The 21,958-nt window shown below is 34.4% G+C and overlaps 1 long non-coding RNA gene across 1 annotated transcript; it reads left to right on the top strand.

Moving 5' to 3' along the window:
* Positions 1-278: 278 nt before the first annotated feature.
* LOC132002814 (uncharacterized) lies at positions 279-21,751 on the top strand. The gene is made up of 3 exons (XR_009400023.1): positions 279-339; positions 8,500-8,578; positions 21,678-21,751. It is a non-coding gene; the product is annotated as an uncharacterized LOC132002814 (long non-coding RNA).
* The last annotated feature ends 207 nt before the right edge of the window (positions 21,752-21,958 follow it).

The following is a 21,958-nucleotide window of genomic DNA, read 5'->3' as shown; positions in this document are numbered from 1 at the left end:
CTGGTTTTAATGATGTAAAGTGTCTTTTCATGTACTGATTGGGCATCTGTAGATCTTCTTTGGAAAAATGGCTATTCGGATCTTTTGTGCATTATTTAATTAGTTCTGGAGTTTTTTAAGTTGTAATAAGTAACTATTTTTGATGGTGTTAATGACAGTAGACAGAAAAAATGGGACCTAAGCTAATGTTTATAAAGTACCTGTAAAATGTGAGATACTTTGTATATACCATCATATGAAATATAAATAAATGATCTGAGATATAGGTATGTTAATTTCAGCATACTACTGAAGAATCCAGAATTTGAAAATGTTGAATAAGCAGCTCAGGAAAAGCAAGTAAGTTTCAACTTTCTTGTAACTACTATCAATTTATTCTGGCTGCAGAGAAATGATGAAAAGAAACCTTTGGCTATATCTCTATTCAATAAAAGGGAATCCTCATGGATTAACAATGTTTGCTTTAATCTCAGAAGGGAGATGAAGCTGTTCACTGCCAAGTATTGTTATCATTGCACTAATCCAAAATTGGAACAGAAAAATGAAAGTATGTGGTAGTGTTTCTTCGTAAATGTGGGAGAGAGTTGAAAGAGAGGGATAGTTGGGATTTGAGTTCAGATACAATGATATTTACATGACAACATTAATTTAACTTTAAAATCTGAAAAAAAAAATTAATCTATGTTTCTGATGCTGTAGTAATGCCAGCTGCCACTGAAAGAGACTTTAACAGTTTAAATTAAGTCCTTATATAAGTAATACCAATTAAAATGTTTTAACAGTAGGGCAGAAGATGGAAAAGTCACTCCACAGCTCTCTTCATTCTCAAGACATAGTTTGCCGTTTTTATATTTAAAGGTCTTTGTGAGCTTGAGTAATATATATGCATATTCCTGAGTTCAGATAGTCTTTCCCTTTCATGTAACAGTCACACTTAAAAATTCAAGTTATGGGGTGCGTGGGTGGCTTGGTGGGTTAAGACTCTGCCTTCAGCTTGGGTCAGGATCTCAGGATCCTGGGATCGAGCACCAACCACATCGGTCTCTCTGCTCGGTGGGGAGCCTGCTTCTCCCTCTCTCTCTGCCTCCCTCTCTGTCTACTTGTGATCTCTCTCTGTCAAAAAAATAAATATTTAAAAAAAAGAAAAACTCAAGTTATATGTGAATGTCTCCAAAAGGTTTAAAAAAAAAATTTGGTTCCCTTAAACTTTCTGTCTATAAGCAAAGGTTTTACAAAATAAAATGTGTTTACCACTAAGTCACTAAGTTAAGTAGGGCCTAAAAATTACCATATTAAATGAAATAAGAACTAAACGATGAAATTAAATATGAATGAATTGAGGAAAGTGGGGGAGCAGGGAAATCTATATTACCCAAATTACAGTATCTTTTGGTTTTAAGCCAACAATGCCATTGATGCTGTGATTCTGTCTTCCAAAAACTGGACATCTGGCATGGAGTACTAGTGATTTTCCAAACTGGAAATGAACATTTTAGACCATTTATAGTTACTTAAGTGAATTCATAAAAATATAAAAGGCCAACTAGTCTTTTTCTTCAGGGTGAACCTTCAGAATGTGAGTATTAGATGGATTATGTGGTTGTTTTTACTTGCCTACCCCATCCACTTTTGGTTTCCTCCCCAATTTGAGAATCAGGGGTCAACACCTATGGAAAGTATTAACAGAAACACTGTGCTGGTTGGATTCTGATTAGGTTTAAGAACCTAATCTCAGGGGGGCGCCTGCATGGCTCAGTTGGTTAAGTGGTTGCTTTTGGCTCACGTCACAATCCTGGGTCCTGGGATTGAGCCCTGCATCAGGCTCCCTGCTCAGCAGAAAGCCTGCTTCTCCCTCTCCCTCTACCTGCTTCTCTGCCTACTTGTGCACTCTCTCTATCTCTCTGTCAAATAAATAAATAAATAAATTAATTAAAAAAAAAAAGCAGAAGAACAACCTAATCTCAAGAGGCGTGGGGGGACCCTATTTCAACTAGTCCCCTGAATTGAGCTGGCTATCTACCAAACCACTCTGAACACCCACAAAATCAGCCTGAGATATAAGAAGATATATTTGGATCTATACCAACAGATTATCTCCTGCAGTTCATTTCAGGGTATGAAGTGGGGAGCCATGACTCTGCAGGCAGATATTGGAAGATAAATGGAAGGGAGAGGGAGCCTCTGGGACCCTGTGCACCAACAGAGCTCAAAAACCTCCCCCTGGGGACCAGGCACAGACTTGCAGACTCATAGCAGTGGAGAAAAGACTTTAGGGCAGCCCCCCAGATTGAAACCTGGAGCTGTGGGGGTGCACATGTGAACTGGGGGCATGTGGTTGTATTAAAAGCACAAAGGGCAGAGACATGCCTGGACCTGGAAGTGAGGCCTAGGAGTGCTGCTGTGGGGCATCCAACCCTGGATACTGCAGTTTTTAGCATTACAAACAAAAATGGAGTTAGTGCGACCTGGAGGGCTTTCTGGAGAACAGACTGCAATCTCTCTGTTCTGAAACAGAGATTTGGACATGGTCAATTCTGCTTTGACTCTCAGAAGAGAAGCAGAAAGCCACCAGGGAAAGCCACCAGAGAACAAAAGCTTCCCCAAACTTGTTTCCACTGAGCCCATGCCCCCACAACAGTAGGGAAGCGAGACTCTGCCCAACAGGGTTGCCTGAGTACAGCATGGCTGATCACTCCCCCAGAAGACAGGCTGAAAGAATAAGAGGCCAACAACCTTAAAATCCATGTAAAACAGATGCATCTTTCTTGGGTTGTGGTCAATAATTTGGACTCTGTACCTTCCCTCAGCCATCCCTCAACAGAATGACTAAAAGGAGGAATCCCCAACATAAGAAATATTCAGAGACTGTAACTTCTGCCACAGAACTAATGGGTTATGGATATAAGCAAGACATTGGAAATAGACTTTGGGGTAACAGTTATGCATACAATAGCTAGGTTAGAGAAAACCGTTAATGGCAACATATTCTCTAAGGGCAGAAGTGAGAGCTGATCTGGCAGAACTTAAAAATGCCAATATAATCTAGATACTCTAACAGCTAGGCTAAATGAGGCAGAAGAGCAAATTAGTGATCTAGAAGACAAATTGATAGTAAAGAAGGATCAGGAGGAGACCTGGAACAAACAGCTTAGAATCCATGAAAACAGAATTAGAGAAATAAATGATGCCATGAAATGTTCCAATGTCAGAATTATTGGGAACCCTGAGGGGGTGGAGAGAGAGAGAGAGAGAGAGAGAACACGAAAGAGAGGACTAGAAGATATATTTGAGCAAATCCTAGCTAAGAACTTCCTAATCTGGGGAATAAAACAAGCATTCCTGTGCTAGAGGCAGAGAGAACACCTCCAAAGATCAAGGAGAATAAACTAACACCCCGGCATGTGATAGTAAAACTTGAGATTCTTAAAACCAGGGAAACCATCTTAAGAGCAGTTAGCAGGAAGAGATTCCTTACCTACAGAGGGAGGAACATCAAAATAATGTCAGACATATCCACAGAGACATATTCAGGCAAGATATATTCAAGGTACTAAATGAGAAGAATATGCAGCCAAGGATACTTCATTCAGCAGGGATGTCATTTGGAATAGATGGAGAGATAAAGAGCTTCCAAGACTAGCAAAAACTGAAAGAATATGTTACCACTATTCAGCCCTGCAAGAAATGTTAAGGGGGGGGGGTTCTAATAAAGAAGAAAGAACCCAAGAGTGATGTAGAACAGAAATTTATAGAGATAATCTATGTAAATAAGAACCTCACAGGAAAATCTTTGAATAATCACTCTCAATGTGAATGACCTATTCACATGAATTAGTTCAGGGTTACCGAATGGATAAAAAGACAGGACCCATCTGTATGCTGTCAACAAAAGACTCATTTTGAACTCATTTAAAGATACATCCAGACTGAAAGTGAAGGGATAGAGAACCATCTTTCATGCCAACGGACCTCAAAGGTAAGCTGGGGTAGCAATTCTCATATTAGACAAACTAGATTTTAAGCTAAAGACTGTAGTCAGAAATATAAGACACTATATCATTCTTAAAGGATCTAGCCAACAAGAAGATCTAACACTTGTAAATATCTATGCCCCCAACATGGGAGCAGCCAAGTACAGAAGCCAATTTTTAATAAAAATAAACATATTGATAATAATACATTAATTGTAGGAGACTTTAACACTTCACTCTCAGCAATAGACAGATCATCTAAGCAGAAAATCAACAAAGGAGTAAGAGCTTTGAATGACATTGGACCAGAGGGACCTCACAGATGTATACACAACATTTCCACCCTAAAACAACAGAATATTCAGTCTTCTTGAGGGTACATGGAATTTTCTTCAGAATAGACCATATACTTGGTCACAACTCAAGTCTCAACAAATACCACAAGATTGAGATTATTTCCTGCATATTCTCAGACCACAATGCTTTGAAATTGGAACCCTGTCACATAAAAAGTTTAGAAGAACTTAAAACACTTGGCTAAAGATCATCCTATTCAAGAATGTTCGGGTCAAGCAGGAAATCAAAGAAGAACTTAATTCATAGAAGCCAATGAGAATGAAAACACATTAGTCCAAAACCAATGGGCTATGGCAAAGGTGGTCCTAAGGGGGAAATACATGGCCAATCAAGCCTCACTTAAAAAAAAAAAAAAAAAGAAAAGAAAAGTTCTGAACACAAAAACTATCTTTACACCGTAAAGAATTTGAGAATCAACAATAAATTAAGCCTAACCCATGTATAGGAAGGGAAATAATTAAGATTAGAGCAGAGATCAATGAATTAGAAACCAAAATTACAGTAGAACACTCAGTGCAACTAGAAGCTGTTTTTTTTTTTTTTGGTTTTGTTTTGTTTTTAAGAATTAATAAGATCAGTAAATCACTGGACAGACTTACCCAAAAGAAAAGAGAAGGGACTCAAATTAATAAAATTATGAATGAAAGCAGAGATACCATGACTAACACCGAAGAAATAGAAACAATAGTCAGAAATTATTATAAACAGCTATATGCCAATAAGTTAAGCAATCTAGAAGAAATGTATGCATTCCTGGTAAACTATAAACTTCTAAGACTGAAGCAGGAAGAAATTGACAACCTGAACAGGCCAGTAACCAGTAATGAGATTGAACTGGTGATCAAACACCACAAGGTTCAGGACCTGATGGATTCCCTGGGGAATTCTACTAAAAATTCAAAAAAGAAATAATACCCATTCTCATAAGCTGTTTCAAAAAATAGAAGGGGAAGGTAAACTTCCAGACTCTTTCTGTGAGGTCAGCATTACCCTGATCCCAAAACCAGGCAAAGACCACATCAAAAAGGAAAATTTCAGACCAATATCCCTGATGAATATGGATGCCAAGATTCTCAACAAGATCCTAGCTAATAAGATTCAACAGTACATTAAAAAAATTAGCCATCACCACCAGGTGGGATTTATCCCTGGGATGCAAGGGTGATTCAGCATTCGCACATCTGTCAGTATGATAGAACAAATTAATAACAGAAGAGAGAAGAACCACTTGGTCCTTTCAGTTGATGCAGAGAAAGCACTTGATCAAATATAGAATCTTTTCCTGATTAAAATTCTTCAGAGTATAGGAGTATAGGGAACATTCCTCAATTTCATGAAATCCATCTATGAAAAAACCACAGTGAATATCATTATCAATGGGCAAAAGCTAAAAGCATTTCCCTTACTATCAGAAACAGGGCAAGGAGGCCCACTCTTGTCACTATCGTTCAACATAGTACTAGAAGTCCTAGCAACAATAATAAGACAACAAAAAGAAAGAGAATGTATTCAGATTGGCAAAGAAGAAGTCAGACTCTGTCTCTCTTCACAGGTGACATGATACTTTATGTGGAAAACCCAAAAGACACTACCCACAAGTTACTAGAACTCATACAACAATTCAGTAATGTGGCAGGATACAAAATCAATGTACAGAAATCAGTTGCTTTCTTATACACTAATAGTGAAACTGCAGAAACAGGAATGAGAGAATTGATTCCATTTACAGTGCTGATTCCATTTACAGTAGCACTAAAAACTGTAAGATACCTTGGAATAAACCTAATCAAAGAGGTAAAGGATCTATACTCAAGGAAGTACAGAACCTGCATGAAAGAAATTGAAGAAGACATGTAAAGATGGGAAAACATTCCATGCTCATCTATTGGAAGAATAAACATTGTTAAAATGTTGATGCTGCCCAGAGCAATCTATACCTTGAACACCATCCCGAGGAGAGTACCATCGGCATTTTTCAAAGTGCTGGAACAAACAGTCCTAAAATTTATATGGAACCAAAAAAGACCCCAAATCACCAAGGAAATGTTGAAAAACAAAACAAAATGAAACAAAATAACAAAATAAAACAAAGCTGGGGCATCATGTTGCCTGATTCGAGGTATATTACAAAGCTGTGGTCACCAAGACATCATGATATTGGCACAAAAACAGACACATAGACCAGTGGAACAGAATAGAGAGCCCAGATATGGACCCTCAGCTCTATGGTCAAATAATCTTTGCCAAAGCAGGAAAAAATATACAATGGAAAAAAAGACATTCTCTTAATAAATGGTGCTGGGAAAATTGGACAGCTATATACAGAAGAATGAAACTGCACTATTCGCTTACACTGTACACAAAGATAAACTAGAAATAGATGAAAGACCTCAGTGTGAGACAGGAATCGATCAAAATCCTAGAGGAGAACATAGGCAGTAGTGACTTTGATATGGACCAAAGCAACTTCTTTCAAGAGCCATCTCCAAAGGCAAGGGAAACAAAAGTGAAAATGAACTTTGGGACTGCATCAAGATAAAAAGCTTCTGCACAGCAAAGGAAACAGTCAACAAAACAAAGAGGCAACCCATGGAATGTCATTTGTATTTGCAAATGACATTACAGATAAAGGACTGATATCCAAGATCTGTAAAGAACTCCTCAAACTCAACACTCAAGAAACAGATAATCATGTCAAAAAATGTACAGAAGATATGAACAGACACTTCTTCAATGAAGACATACAAATGGCTAACAGACACATGAAAAAATGTTCATCATCATTAGCCATCGGGGAAATTGAAATCAAAACCACATTGAGATACCACCTTAACACCAGTTAGAATGGCAAAAATTGACAAGGCAAGAAACAACAAATGTTGGAGAGGTTGTGGAGAAAGGGGAACCCTCTTATACTATAGGTGGGAATGCAAGTTGGTACAGCTATTTTGGAAAACAGTGCGGAAGTTCCTCAAAAAATTAAAAATAGAGCTACCCTATAACCCAACAATGCCCTAATGGGTATTTATGCCAAAGATACAGATGTAGTGAAAAGAAGGGCCATATACTCCTCAATGTTCATAGGAGCAATGTTCACAATAGCCAAAGAGTGGAAGGAGCTGAGATGCCATTCAATAAACGAATGGATAAAGAAGATTTAGTTCATATACACAGTGGAATATTACTGAGACATCAGAAAGGATGAATACCAAGCTTTTGCATCAACATGGATGGGACTGGAAGAGATTATGCTGAGTGAAATAAGTCAGTCAGAGCAAGTCAGTTATATGGTGTCACTTATTTGTGGAACATAAGGAATAGCATGGAGGACATTAGGAGAAGGAAGGGAAAAATGAAGGCAGGAAAATCAGAGGGGGAGTTGAACTGTGAGAGCAAGAAACAAACTGAGGGTTTTAGAGGGAAAGGCAGTGGGGGATGGGTTAGCCTGTTGGTGGGTATTAAGGAGAGCGTGTATTGCATTGAGCACTGGGTGTTAAATGCAAACAGTGTATCTTGGAACCCTCATCAAAAACTAGGGATGTATGGTGACTATCATAACATTAAAAAAAAAAAAAAGAATCTAATCTCAAAAACATGAGAGGACAGGAGTAAAGAGAAATTCTCTATTCTCCTTCACTTTGGAGATTTATTTTTTTCCATAGCTGCTTCACTTTACAGTTAGGAGCTGAGTAGTCCTTACTAGTTCAAGCAAGAATCACTGAGGAATTTAAAAATCTTTCTTTCTTTCTTTCTTTTTTTTTTTCTTTTCAAGTACAGATAGTAATGGCTCCCTAACATTACTTAAGTCTCTTGATGTCTCACTAAACCTTATTTGCTCCATTAGTCCTGATTATAAGTCCTTAGCAATCTCCTCATGTTAGTCATATGGAACAAATTTTATTTCCTTCTGGGAATGTCTCCAGTCCAAACTGTTTTCTTGTTTTGGTTGCTCTTTTCTTCTTCTATGCTTATAAATGTGTGTCTCTTAATGCCCTGCGTTTGCATCTTTAGTCCATGTCTAGTTTGTCCTTCTTTATCTTTCCTTCTTCCTTCTTCCACTTTAAAAGTGGTTTTCAATAGAAATTTTTTTAATCTTACCTGTTTTATTAATACACCACACGGTTAAAATGAGTGACAGTAGCTGATAACAGATCAAAGTACTCTCTTCCAGGTAACATTCTCACTTTTCTACTGAGCCGTGGTGATGTTCTGGGGAGAGGCCTGCAGTTTAAAGAAGATTAGCACCTGAGGTAAGCTCTGGTCTTAATTATCTCATATTACAAAGATCTGGTAAATGCCTATTATTTTATGTCAAGTACAGGCACTTCTTGATCCAAGACATCAAAAATGATTGATCACCCTAATTCATAGTATGCTTTGAATGGATAATACATAGCAGAATAAGGTTGTTGAAAAGATAATGCAAATAGTTTCTAATCAGTAAAGAGAATTTTTAGAAAGTCCTAAAGATTCAACAACAACAAAAACTATTAGAACTAATAAATGGATTCAGTAAAGTTGGAGGACACAAAATCAACTATAAAAACTTGGCATTTTTGTATACAAACAATGAAGAATCTGAAAAGGCAAATAAAAATTATACTCACATAGCACCAGAAATAATAAAATACACAGAAACAGTATTAATGCAATTAAAAGACTTGTAACTAAAAATTATAGACATTAATGAAGAACTAAAAAGCCATAGGTAAATGGAAGACACCCCAAGTTTATAGATTGGAAGAATTAATATTGTTAAAACATATATACCACCTAAAGCCATCTATAGATTCAGTGCAATCTCTATCAAAATCTCAATGGAGAAAACAATCATAAAATTCACATGGAACCATAAACAACTCTATATAGCCAAAGCAATCTTGAACAAGAAGAACAAAGCAGGAGGCATCACACTTCCTGATTTCCAAAATATATTACAAAACTAAGTAATGAAAACGGCATGGTACTGAGAAAACAAAGCAGACATATAGACCAGTGTAACAGAATAGAGAGCCCAGAAATAAATCTATATATTTACTTTCAACTGATTTTCAAGATGTATGTCAAGAACATACAATGGAGAAAGGATAATGTCTTCAACTAATGGTGATGGGAAAAATGAATGTTCACATACAGAATGAAATCATATCCCTCCCTAATGTCTATAAAACACATCAACTCAAAATGGATTAAAGACTTTAATGTAAGACCTGAAAGCATTATACTGCTAGGAGCTTTTTGACATAGGTCTGGGCAACAAGTTTTTGGTTATGACCCCCCCAAAAAAACGGCAAGAAAAGCAAAAATAGACAAATGGGATTATATCAAAATAAAAAAAAATATGCACAGCAAGAAAAAAAATCAAGAGTGAAAAGCATTGTATGGAATAAGGGAAAATATTTGCAAACCGTAATCTGAAAAGGGCATTATATCCAAAATACATAAGGAACCCACAAAACCCAATAGCAAAATGGAAAACTAACTGTATTAAAAAATTAATAGATGTTTCTCAAAAGAATACATACAGATGGCCAACAGGTATATGAAAAAAATGTGCAATATTATTAATCACCAGGGAAATAATAATAATAATAATAATAATAATAATGGGATATCACTGCATACAGGTTAGAATGGCTGTTACCAGACAAATGATAGTAAATATTAGTAAGAATGGGGAGAAAAGGAAATCCTTGTACACAATTTGTAAGAATGTGGATAACCATTATGGAAAACAGTATGGAAGTACCTCAAAAAATTTAAATAGAAGTACCATGTGGTTGGGTAATTCCAGTTCTTGGTTTATACCCAAAGGGAATGAAATCAATACCTCAGGTATCTGTACTCCCGTGTTCATTGCAGTATTATTCACAATAGCCAAGATGTGGACCCAACCAGGATGTTTGTTGACAAATGAATTTATTTTAAAAAAATGGAATTTAGATATATTCACAATGAAATGTTCTTCAGTCTTAAAAATGAAGGAAAGTTTGCCATTTACAACATGGATGTACCTGGAGGACATTATGCTAAGTAAGATAAGCCAAATACTGTATGATCTCACTTATATTTGCGATCTAACATAGTCAAATTCATAGAAGCAGAGGCTAGAAAGATGGTTACCATGGTCTAGAGGAGGGAGAGATGGTGGTTAAAGAGTATAGTGTTTCATTTATGTAAGGCAAATATGTTTTAGAGATCTAATCATAGGGACAGAAACTATAGTTAATAATAAGAGGGTAGATCTTAAGTGCTCTTGTCACAGAGGGCAAAAATAACTGTACGAGATGATAGGTGTTAGTTTGTGGTATTCATTTCACAGTGTATATGTATATCAAAACATGGGATGCATACCTAGATATATATATATTTTTTTTTTAATAAAGAATAATAAAGTAGGGGAGAAGAGCATATATTTTGTTTTATTCTCTTCTGTGTTAGGCTTTAATTTTTAAAAATATTTTTATTCATTTATTTGAGAGAGAGAGTGCGCATGAGCAGGGGGTGGGGGAAGAGAGGGAAGCAGGCTCCCCAGTGAGCAGGGAGCCTGATGTGTGACTTGATCTCAGGATTTCAGGATCATGACCTGAAGGGAAGACAGATGCTTAACTGACTGGGTGACCCAGGTGCCCTAGGATTTAATTTTTAGAAACATCTTTTTATTACCATGCAGTGATTTTGATTTTTTTTTTTTTAAATTTTGAGGGGGTTGACTAACAGAATATACAACAGTGTCTCTTACTTAGTTGTTACCTAGAATGTGTGAAATTGAATTAAATTTTCTACAGCTTGTTTTCAGTTGAAGAACATATGTTCTAAATCCTTTCAAACATGAAATTCTCAGGGCCAACTGTTTATTTGTAGCACCACTTAATATATTGATAGATTGACGCCATATGCTCAAGTGGTACTCCCTTTAGATAATACAGTAAGCCTTGTTAATATCTCTGGAATTACCCAGAAATTTGGAGGAATACCGAAAGGTTCACTCATTTCAGATTTATCATCTATGTAACCTAATGTTTAATCAAATTTTCTATATTTATTCAAAACTTTGAATCATACATAATAAATCTGTTTTGGAGGGCAGTGACTACACCTGGAAAATAACAAAGGATAAATTGCACAATGTTTTCATTTGACTCTTAAGAGTTAAATAGGTTTTGCATTCATATTACCTAATTTCTATGATAATTTTGTATATTAGACATATTGCATTTTCTAATATTTCAAAATAATTTTGGATACAAGGAAATAAATTCATATAAATCCTTTTGAGTTCATATAAGATGATGTTATCTTATTAATACTAAAGAAAGTTTCATATGCTTCCTCAGATATAATTAAAGCATCTGACCATTAAAACAAACCATTTTTATTGATTTTTTCTATTTGCTCAAATACTAATGTGTAATTTTGCTGTGTCAGTAAATTTTTATAAGATTCCATTGTTTTTGAATCAGTGGATTCTTTTTTAGATGGAAAGTAAACTTAATAACATTTTTACCTAGATTTTGTATTCTTTGCATCTCTCATCTATAAAGGTTAATAGTGAAATACTTAAGTAAACACAAAGTTTCTAAGAAGAAGCACTGAAGTGCATATGATCTAACATAATGTGCTTCACAGAAACTAGAAATTGGATTAATACTGCTTGCTCATGCTTGAAGCACAGAAAATTGCTCAAAGGCAGATGGATGGAGAGTGAAAAATCTAAAAATAAAATTCCCAGTGGAAATGAGGATTTTCACAGTTCAGATTGGTTTCTTCTAGGATATAAGTCTTGGGACACAGAAGAAAACCTTACAAGCAGGGCATTTAAGAATAGTATAAAATGTGTGTATGTATATGTGTGTGTATATATGTTTTTGTACATGTGTATGTTTACAATTATATATGCACACTTACAATTGTGTGTGTCAGGAGAGATGGAGAAAGGAAGGAGAGGGGTATGGAAATCTGAAAGATTTCATAAATTAAAAAAACAGAATTAACAAAATTAGATCTGCTCTTTCTTTGTAGCAAAGTGTTATTATTTTTTCATCTTACCTGTGATTCTTTTACAGGTTTCTTTTAGTAGACTTTCAAAATTTAACCTATTTTAATTAAAAAACACAGTGGATCTTAGCTTTTTTTAAAATTTTTGTTTTAAAAATTCTAGATGGTGATACAGTCTCTGTAGGTTTATAGTTATTAACTTCTGAAAGGCTCAGTTGTCTAACTGATGTAATTATAATAGTTATAGGTAAATCACATCAAGTGTACATAATGTAATAAATTATCTTAATTAGGAAAAATTAATTATGAATGAAAATTTATCTAAAAATACTGCATTGTGCATAACATTGGAATAAATTCCTAATCAGAAAATGTGTTAAGTAATCAGGTTTGATACATATGTCTTAGCATAAGGAAAAAAATGTCTACCTTATTTTATTGTACTTTACTTTTTTGCACTTCTCAGATATTGTGCTTTTTATAAATTGAAAGTTTGTGCTATCCCTGTTTTGAGTAAGTATCAGCACTGTTTTTCTAACAGAATATGCTAATTTCATGTCTTTGTGTAATGTTTTGTTAATTCTTGTAGTATTTCAAACTGTTCCCATATAACACAGCAAACTTAATCATAAATGGACTGTTTGGATTGTTCCACTGATCAAGCATTCATCCATCTCTTTCCCTCTCCTCAGGCCTCCCAATTTCCTAAGACACAACAATATTGAAATTAAGACTCATTAATAACCCGTATAAAGGCCTATAAGTATTCATGTAAAAGGGATAGTTACATGTCTCATTTTAAATCAAAGCTAGAAATGATTAAATTTAGTGAGGAAGGCATGTCAAACAAGAGCTGAGCTAAACTTAAAGCTAGGCCACTTGCACCAAACGATTATGAATCATAGGCTAGTTCTTGAAGGAAATATAAAGGGCTACTCTATTGTACACATGAATGATAAGTAAGTGAAATAGCCTTATTGCTGATATAGAGAAAGTTTCAGTGGTCTGGGAAGAACAAACCAATCATAATATTCCCTTAAGCCAAAGCCAAATCCAGAGCAATGCTCTCTTTGCAAGTCTATGAAGGCTGAGAGAGATGAGGAAGATACAGAAGTTGAAGCTAGTAGAGGTTGGTTCATGGGTTTTAAGAAACCCTTTCCATAACATAAAAGTGCAAGGTGAAGCAGCAGGTGCTGATGTAGAGGTTGTAGCAAGTTATCCAGAAGATGTAGCTAAGATAATTAAAGTGGCTACATTAAACAGATTTTCTTCTATTGGAAGAATGTCATCTAGGATTTTCGTAGCTAGCGAGAAGTGGATGACTATCCTCAAAATTTCAAAGGGCAGGCTGACTTTCTTATTAGGAACTATGCAGTTGTTGGGGCGCCTGGGTGGCTCAGTGGGTTAAGCCTCTGCTTCCACTCAGGTCATGATCTCAGGGTCCTGGGATCGAGCCCCGCATTGGGCTCTCTGCTGAGTGGGGAGTCTGCTTCCCCTCCACCCCCACCTGCCTCTCTGCCTACTTGTGATCTCTCTCTCTGTCAAATAAATAAATAAAATCTTAACCAAAAAAAAAAAAGAACTATGCAGTTGTTGACTTTAAGCTGAAGCCAGAGCTCATTGGTCAATGAAAATCCTAGGGCCCTTACAAATTATGTTAAATCTACCCTGCCTATGCACTATATAGGGAACAATAAAACATGGATGACAGCACTTCTGTTTACACTATTAAGATCTCCTTGGAAAAAAGATTTCTTCCAAAATATTACTGTTTATTGACAATGCATCTGGTCACCTGAGAGCTCTGATGAAGATGTACAATGTGGTTAATGTTACTTTCATGCCAGCTAACATATCTGTTCTGCAGCTAATAGGTGAAGGATTAATTTTGACTTTCAAGTCTTACTATTTAAGAAATATATTCTATAAGGCTGTAACTACCATAGATAATGATTCCTCTGATGGATCTATTTAAAAAGTTTATGGAAAGGATTTACCATTTTAAGTGACATTAAGAACATATGTGATTCATAGAAAGCAGTCAAAACTTATCAGCATTAATGGGAATTTGGAAGAAGTTGATTCCCACCCTCAAGGATGACTTACTGGGATTCAAGATTTCAGTGGAGGAAATCACCACAGATGTGGACTTAATAATAGAACTAGAGTTGGAAGTGGAGCCTGAAGATGTGAGTGAATTTCTACAATCTGATGATAAAACTAATGGATGAGAAGTTGCTTATGCGTAAGCAAATCAAGTGGTTTCTTGAGATGGTATCTGCCCCTGGTGAAGATTCTGGGAAGATTGTTGAAATGACAACAAAGGATTTAGAATAATACAGAAATTTAGTTGATAAAGCAGTGGCAGGATTTGAGAGGACTGACTCCTATTTTGAAAGAGGTTCTATTGTGGATAAAATTCTGTGAAACACCATCACATGCTGCAGAGAACCCATTCATGAAAGCAAGAGTCAGTTAATGTGGAAAACATTTTTTTTTTAAGATTTTATTTTTTAAATTATTCATTTGAGAGAGAGAGTGAACAAGAGAGCATGAGAGGGTAGGAGGAGCAGAGAGAGAGGGAGAAGCAGACTCCCCACTGAGCAAGGAGACTGATGTGGGGCTTGATCCCAGGCCCTGAGATTATGATCTGAGCTGAAGGCAAACTCAACCCAATGAGCTACAACAGCCCCAGAAAACCTCATTGCCATTCCCATAGCCACCTGAACCACCTCCCTGATTAGTCAGCAGGCATCAGCAATGAGACAAGACCCTCATTAGAAAAAAGATTTTAACTCCCTTAAAGCTCAGATGATGGTTAGCATTTTTTAGCAATAAAGTGTTTTTTAATTAAAAAACACTTTGGTATATGCATTATTTTTTTAGATATAATGCTATGTGCATTATTTATTTTAGATATAAAAAGGTATGTGCATTATTTTTTTAGATATAATGCTATTGCATGTTTAACAGACTACAGCATAGTGTAAACATAACTTTTATATGGACTGGGACACCAAAAATTAATAATAATAATAATTTGACTCAGTTTATTGTGGTATTTGCTTTATTATGGTAGCCTGGAACTGAACCCATGATTATCTCCAAGATATGCCTGTATATTAAACTAGTGAATTTTATCATTATCATAATTATTTGCTATCTGGTAACTTGGTATAAATACAAGTTTTAAGTATACCCACTTACATAAAATGCACTTATTATGTTTATCTTTGTTTAATTTTAGAAACTACTGAAATAAAAGTGTTAATATTTTTATTAGTGGTAAGTCTTGCTTGAATAATCTAATTTTCTTTAGTAAAAAGGATAAAATGTTTAGAAATAATGCTGTTTCTCCTCTATTACTAACAACAACCTACACCAAATATTCACTAATGATAATTCACTAATTTCCTGATCATTTATTTTATAATGGCTTTAGTTCAATAAGCCTTATATACATGAACTACAGTATCAATCAAACTCTTTATTCTGAAAGAGATAATTATACTGTATTTAATGATAGTTCTCTAATAGACTTAATCTGAGGAGGTAACCAGCTTATAAGGAGTTAAGCTTCTCTTTTTACCAGTTAAAGAAGTTTGACTACATTGGCTTATTTTCTGCGTGTCTGTCTAATGGTTCTATAAATTAGCAAAGAAAAAAGCTCTGTGGTGACCTGATAATTGCTTAAGCTTTGAAGTCTGGAGAGAACACAGGCTTGTCACATGATTGCTCCTTCAGTCCCAGCCTCACCATGGATTTGCTGATGACCTTCGTTGATACCTTGTACCTTCTCTGTAAATGGAAAAGGTCGATGATCTCCCAAGGCCCTTCTCAGGCTATAAATGCATTTTAAAGAAAGGATTGTGGCAGCTGTTCTTCATCATCTTTGTCATCAAAGACAAAGAAAAATTACAGAAAAAATGGACTTACAAATCAGGAAGGTTTGGTATACCAAGAAAAGTCAAGAACTCTAATGAGCCCTAGTTGTCAGTGATGGCAACGGGCTGATTTTATAGGTGGTGGCAAATGGCAAGTCTCCTTTGGAAAAGAGAAATTCTTTGCAACAGTAATATATGTATGCCCATCTAAATGACAGCTTTGAATCAAGTTAGTTTGGTTATATGCATATATACATAGGAAAGAGAATTAGCATTTCAAGATTATTGAAACTAACATCATATAAACATGCTAAATGACATATAGTAGGGAAGGATTGTCTTTAGTATCAACAATATAAATTCATTAAAGAATTTCAGGAGATAATCCAATTTGTTCTCAAGTCCTAGCATCAATCTTTTTAAACCTTTAAAATGAGAGTTGTACACCATCCAATGAAAGTTGTATACCATTCAATTAAAGCTATACACCAATGAATATTTCCCGTGTTCGATGTGTTTTTCCATTTACAGTCAAAATATTTGCATGATTTTTTTAGTTATCCTAACATCTGCTAAAGTTGTCACTCTCCTTAAAATAAGACTAATAATAAATTAGAATATAGAACTACATTTCACTAAGAATGAATATAAAGATTTTATTCTTAGAAATTCTCACACATCTCCCATTTTTAGAAGTGAAAAAGCATTTTTACTTGGGGAACAAAAGCCGAAAAAAAACAAACTTAAATACAGGAAAAAATATATATCTGATTATAAAGATGTAAACAGGAATTTCTTAGAAATCACCACTCTGTTTAAAACAAACTATTTTAATTCTAAAATAAACAAACAAAAAAAACTTTATGCTTAAGAAAGAAAAGATCTTAGTTATACAAATTTGAAAACTGCTATAACCATAATACTCGTAATGTGGTTCCTTGAGTCAAGTTTTTCTAAGATGATTCCCTTTAGTTTGATGGGAGGGTACAATGAATCACCTAAGACAAAAAGTTTAAATAAAAATTAGTAGTCTAATTTCATACAAGAATCATATATTTTTAAAAAATGAAGGCAATTATCAATAACAGTATCTTTAAACAATTTATTCTTTACAATTTTTCAATAGTGTTTGCTAGGATAGTAGCATTCCATATCTATTTTATTTTGTATTTCTTCTATATTTTATTCATTCAGAGTTCTCAAAGACATGAATTTTCACAAGCATTAAATTATTAGTCAGAAAAACATCCCAGTACTGCCATAGTTTTCTTCTTCGAAAGCATAATGTTTTACGTATTTTAAATGTTTTGATTATTTTATTTATTATTTATTTTATTTAAATATTTAAATATTATTTATTATTTTATTTTAAATGTTTTAAATATTTTTATTTTTGCTAATTAAAAAAAGTAGCTACTTCCACTTTATCAAAAACAAGACTGCCTTTAAACTTGGTGTTTAGAGCTCAGGTACATGGCCAGAAGGAAAGCTGGCTTAGTTAAAGCACTCTTTGTCCCACAATTTTAAGGGAGAATGACAGAACTCCTTTCCAAATACATAGGATTTTAGAGTTGTTCATAAAATTAAGTTTATTGATTTAAATAGCTTGCTTTAGAGAGACAGTAGATCAGAAGTCTCATGTGGAATCAATCAAGCTGGACAGAGAGAGAACATTTTAATGATAACCTAGAACTTTTATCCTTTAAAAGTTCCTGGAAGAATAGAGATTTTATCGACAACAAAAAAATAGAGTTTCGGGCATCATTTAATTCGAAAAACAATTTATATAATATTCTCTAAACATCATTGTAAGCCTGTTGCATATATGAAAAACTGTAAGCAAGTAATTCTGGGGAAATGTTTGAAAATATTTTTTCATATTTAATCAAAAACAAAGATTCCTGGTGAATAGGGCTTATCAAAAAGTACATACTCATGTGAAAATTTTGTTCCTCCAATACTACAAATGGATAGAAGCATAAAGCATGATCACTATTTTTTTTTAAAGATTTTATTTATTTATTTGACAGAGAGAGAGAGAACATAGGCAGGCAGAGTGGCAGGCAGGAGAGGAAGAAGCATGCTCTCTCCTGAGAGCATGGATCATCAAGGGAGCCTGATGCAGGGCTTGATCCCAGGATGCTGGGATTATGACTTGAGCCTAAGGCAGACTGAGCCACCCAGGCACACTGCATGATCATTGTTTTTAAGTTGGTTCATTTGTTTTATGAATTTTATATACATGATTTGTTTGGTCTAGTGATAATAAAATAAAATAAAATAAAAAGGCCCAGTAATAGTACTGGTTTGCATTCTGATAAAATAATAATCAAAGCAGATATAAAGTTAAATAAAATGAAAAAGCAAGCATACTGAAAAATAAATGAATGCAGGGCATTTTAAATTATAGATCAAATTCAACATCACAGTTAATAGTATAAACTGAAAAAAATAATCAGTCTCTTCACTAATACTATATAGCCTTGATTGTTGTAGTTTGTAGTATGTTTGTATGATCATGTGTTCTTGAGAACAAGATCATTAAATGTTCATATTCTTTCCCTAGTAAATGAGTTTCTACTGAAAATACCATTCTCTTCAGCTTTATCAAGTAGAGACTTTTTTTTTCCCCACCCCTAATGTACTTAATTCAGGTATTCAGAAAAAACTATCCAAGAGAAAGTACCAACACTCATGAAGACACTAGGGCCTCAGATGTTTTCTTAACTCAGGGCTATTCCTATCACTCCTTCCTTCTCCAACTCAATGACTCAGTACCTAGTGTGGACAATGAAGGAAGGGGTCTGACCTCTTCTGCAGCTTCCTGAAAAAGCACCACAGTCACTATTTTGCCCAAACTTGCAACTTCCTACAAAACCTCTATTCTCTATTTCTGATGATTTTTTAAAAATTTAACTCAAGAGAGTTGTGCTCAGCTGGGAGTGGGAGCTGAGAACAGATCATTCAACAATAATAATTGTAGACTTAAATACTCCACTTTTAATAATAGAAGGAATAACTAGGGAGAAAATCAACAATGAAACAGAAAACTTGAACAATATTATAAACCAAATAATACCTAAGAGAGAGAAAGAGAGAATATTATATATAGGTAAAATATATATTATATATATCAATACATATTAATATGGTATATAATTGTAATAATTAATATTAATATATAATTCATATATAATTATATATATACACACACATATATATGTGTATATATGTACACATAGACTCTCCAGGCTACAACAGTCAACCATTAGGTTATCCATTAATGGTCACAGCTCCTGAGCTGTCCTGGAGTTTGAGGTGGCATGAGAGATGTAAGTAATATCATGAGTGCTCAATAAATTTAAAGACTACTTACAAATAAAGCCACAGTTGAAAGTATAAAAATTCAAAATTTTCTGAAGAAATCATTGTAACTGAGCAGAAGCTAAGATTATTGTAGAAAGCCTTTTTTAGAGACAAAAGATGTGAAAATGAAGACTGAGCAGAAAAAAGAGACCATGCAGTCAAGAAAGAAAGATATGGAAAGAGACTACCTAATAAGAAGACATCTTAAATGAGGTCTTGTATCTTGCAATTAATCCAGATGCTCACTAGGATCAGAGAAAAGAGGCCAATAGGAAACCACGGTGAATATAAATAGCACTGAAAGGGAATACTAGGGGCAGTGAGTTTAAAAAAAAAATGCATTTTTTTTTTGAAGGACCACCTTAACTTAGCCTTCAGATTTTTTTGCTCCCAATATACAAGATGCTTGCAAGCCTCTAACAACCATTGACTAGCAATATGAGGCCCATGTAACACACTGAATTTCAATATACAGAAATAACTGCTTTCATTAGCTGCCAACACAGCCTAGAACAAAGTCTTGGCAGAAACCAAGTAAATCTGTTGAGTGGATGGAAATACACTTTTCCCCTGCCATGGTTTCCTAGTAGGAGTCTTGTCCATGCCTCTAGAAGCCGGCTGAAATAACTAAATCCACTATTAATTGTTAAAGGTGTATAATTATTTTTACCTCTTAAACTTCTACTGATATCAGAAATCAAATTTTGAGTCTTTATTTATCTGTTCCTGAACTATAGCATGAATAAAATTAGCATTTTCTGATTTCACAATTCTTCAAAGAAAAATGTGTGGGTTTGCTACCATGAAAATCTACTTCTCAAAGAGGCATTTCTCTTTGGGATAACACCCAGGCCAGCAGTTAGTATATTAGTGCATACTATTCAACATGTAATTCAGGTAATTATGAATGTAATCTAAATTCTAGTCTAAAATCTAAGCATATGGAATGTCTCTTCCAAGAACCACTATAGAGGATTTTATTTAAAAAGAGGATGTTGGAGTATTGGATATAACAAGTAGAGCTAATATGTTTGAAAAAAGTTATTGTGAAAGTGTAATAGATAGACTTTTGTTTCTCTTATTTAGAGATAGTATGATAACTAGGTTCAAAGAATTACAGAGGTGAAGCTTAAAGTTCTAAGTCTCCTTAGCTTCTATTCCAAACTCAAGAGCACCAATAATCCTGTCTTAGAAATCAATACCTAGCTAGTTTGGGGGGAAAAATAATTTTCAATAGAAGAGTAATACCTAATTTCCCACATAAATATGTTTCTGTCATAATCAACAGTCTACTGGCACCTTTTTTCAGGAAGAAAAAAGCTGTAAGTACTTACTGAACTAACAGAGGAGGTGTGTATGATAAACAAACACCTTGAGGTTTGAATAAAATAACCAGTCAACCATGTAATATATATCATTTTTCAGCCTTTTGGAAATATCAAAAAATTAAAACTGAAATGGTGAAACATTTGTTTCTTTACTTAATGCTGAACTCTTGAAGACAAATAATGAATAATAATTGCCTGACAATTATTGAAAATTACATATTTCAGAAAATCTCAATTTTAACATGGGTGTGGTTTGATTTCAGAATTTTTTAAGAACTACTATAGTTTTTAAAATTATATCTCATAGAGAATCTTGATGATTAAACATGTTCATAATTCAATAAATCCTACTTGAATAAATAGTGCTATATACAAAAGCTGATGGAAACTATGTGGGAAAATTTGTGTAGCAGCTGGGTTTTCTTAAGAAATTCTTTTCAGATAACACTATTTTGACAGAATGTTACCTACTTCAATCACTACTAAACCATCTTGAGAAAAGAAAGTCAAGGAGAGTTGCAGGGGTTTTTAACTGTTTGATGAAAACTTCATCACCTTTCCTTTGAAGTGTAACTTTCTCTTGAGAGGCTGAAGGGAACTCTGAAGGAGATTGGCAACTGAAGGATCTGAGTGTTATAACTCTGTGATCCCTTCATTGTATTTATTTGTGGGTAAATATTTTATAAAAGTCTTCAAAATAAAACTTACCCATCTCTGGTTTTTAGCATCCCCTTTGGTTTAACTAAGTTGCCTTTCTTCTCTTGTCTTAATAGGGAACCTGAAGTAAGGACTTCTTACATTTCAAAATCAGTAAGTCCCTAAAAATATATTTTCATACTATGAGAGGTTTTGTGTATAAATCAATGTTAAATCTGAATTATTTCAAATGAAGCTACCTGTTATTGGAAATTTTTTTTGCAGTTTTTCTTATTAGTGTTTTAATCAGAATCATTAATATTAATAGTGAACTTGATTGTGTTTGATCAGTTTCAAATTTTTATTAGAGATCTATGAGCTCTTTATGAATGAATATGACATTAACTGAAAAGGGCGT

This window comes from Mustela nigripes, chromosome 15 (assembly GCF_022355385.1).
Source record: "Mustela nigripes isolate SB6536 chromosome 15, MUSNIG.SB6536, whole genome shotgun sequence".
Classification (NCBI taxonomy): Eukaryota; Metazoa; Chordata; class Mammalia; order Carnivora; family Mustelidae; genus Mustela; species Mustela nigripes.
This window is presented reverse-complemented; position numbering and strand designations above follow the sequence as displayed.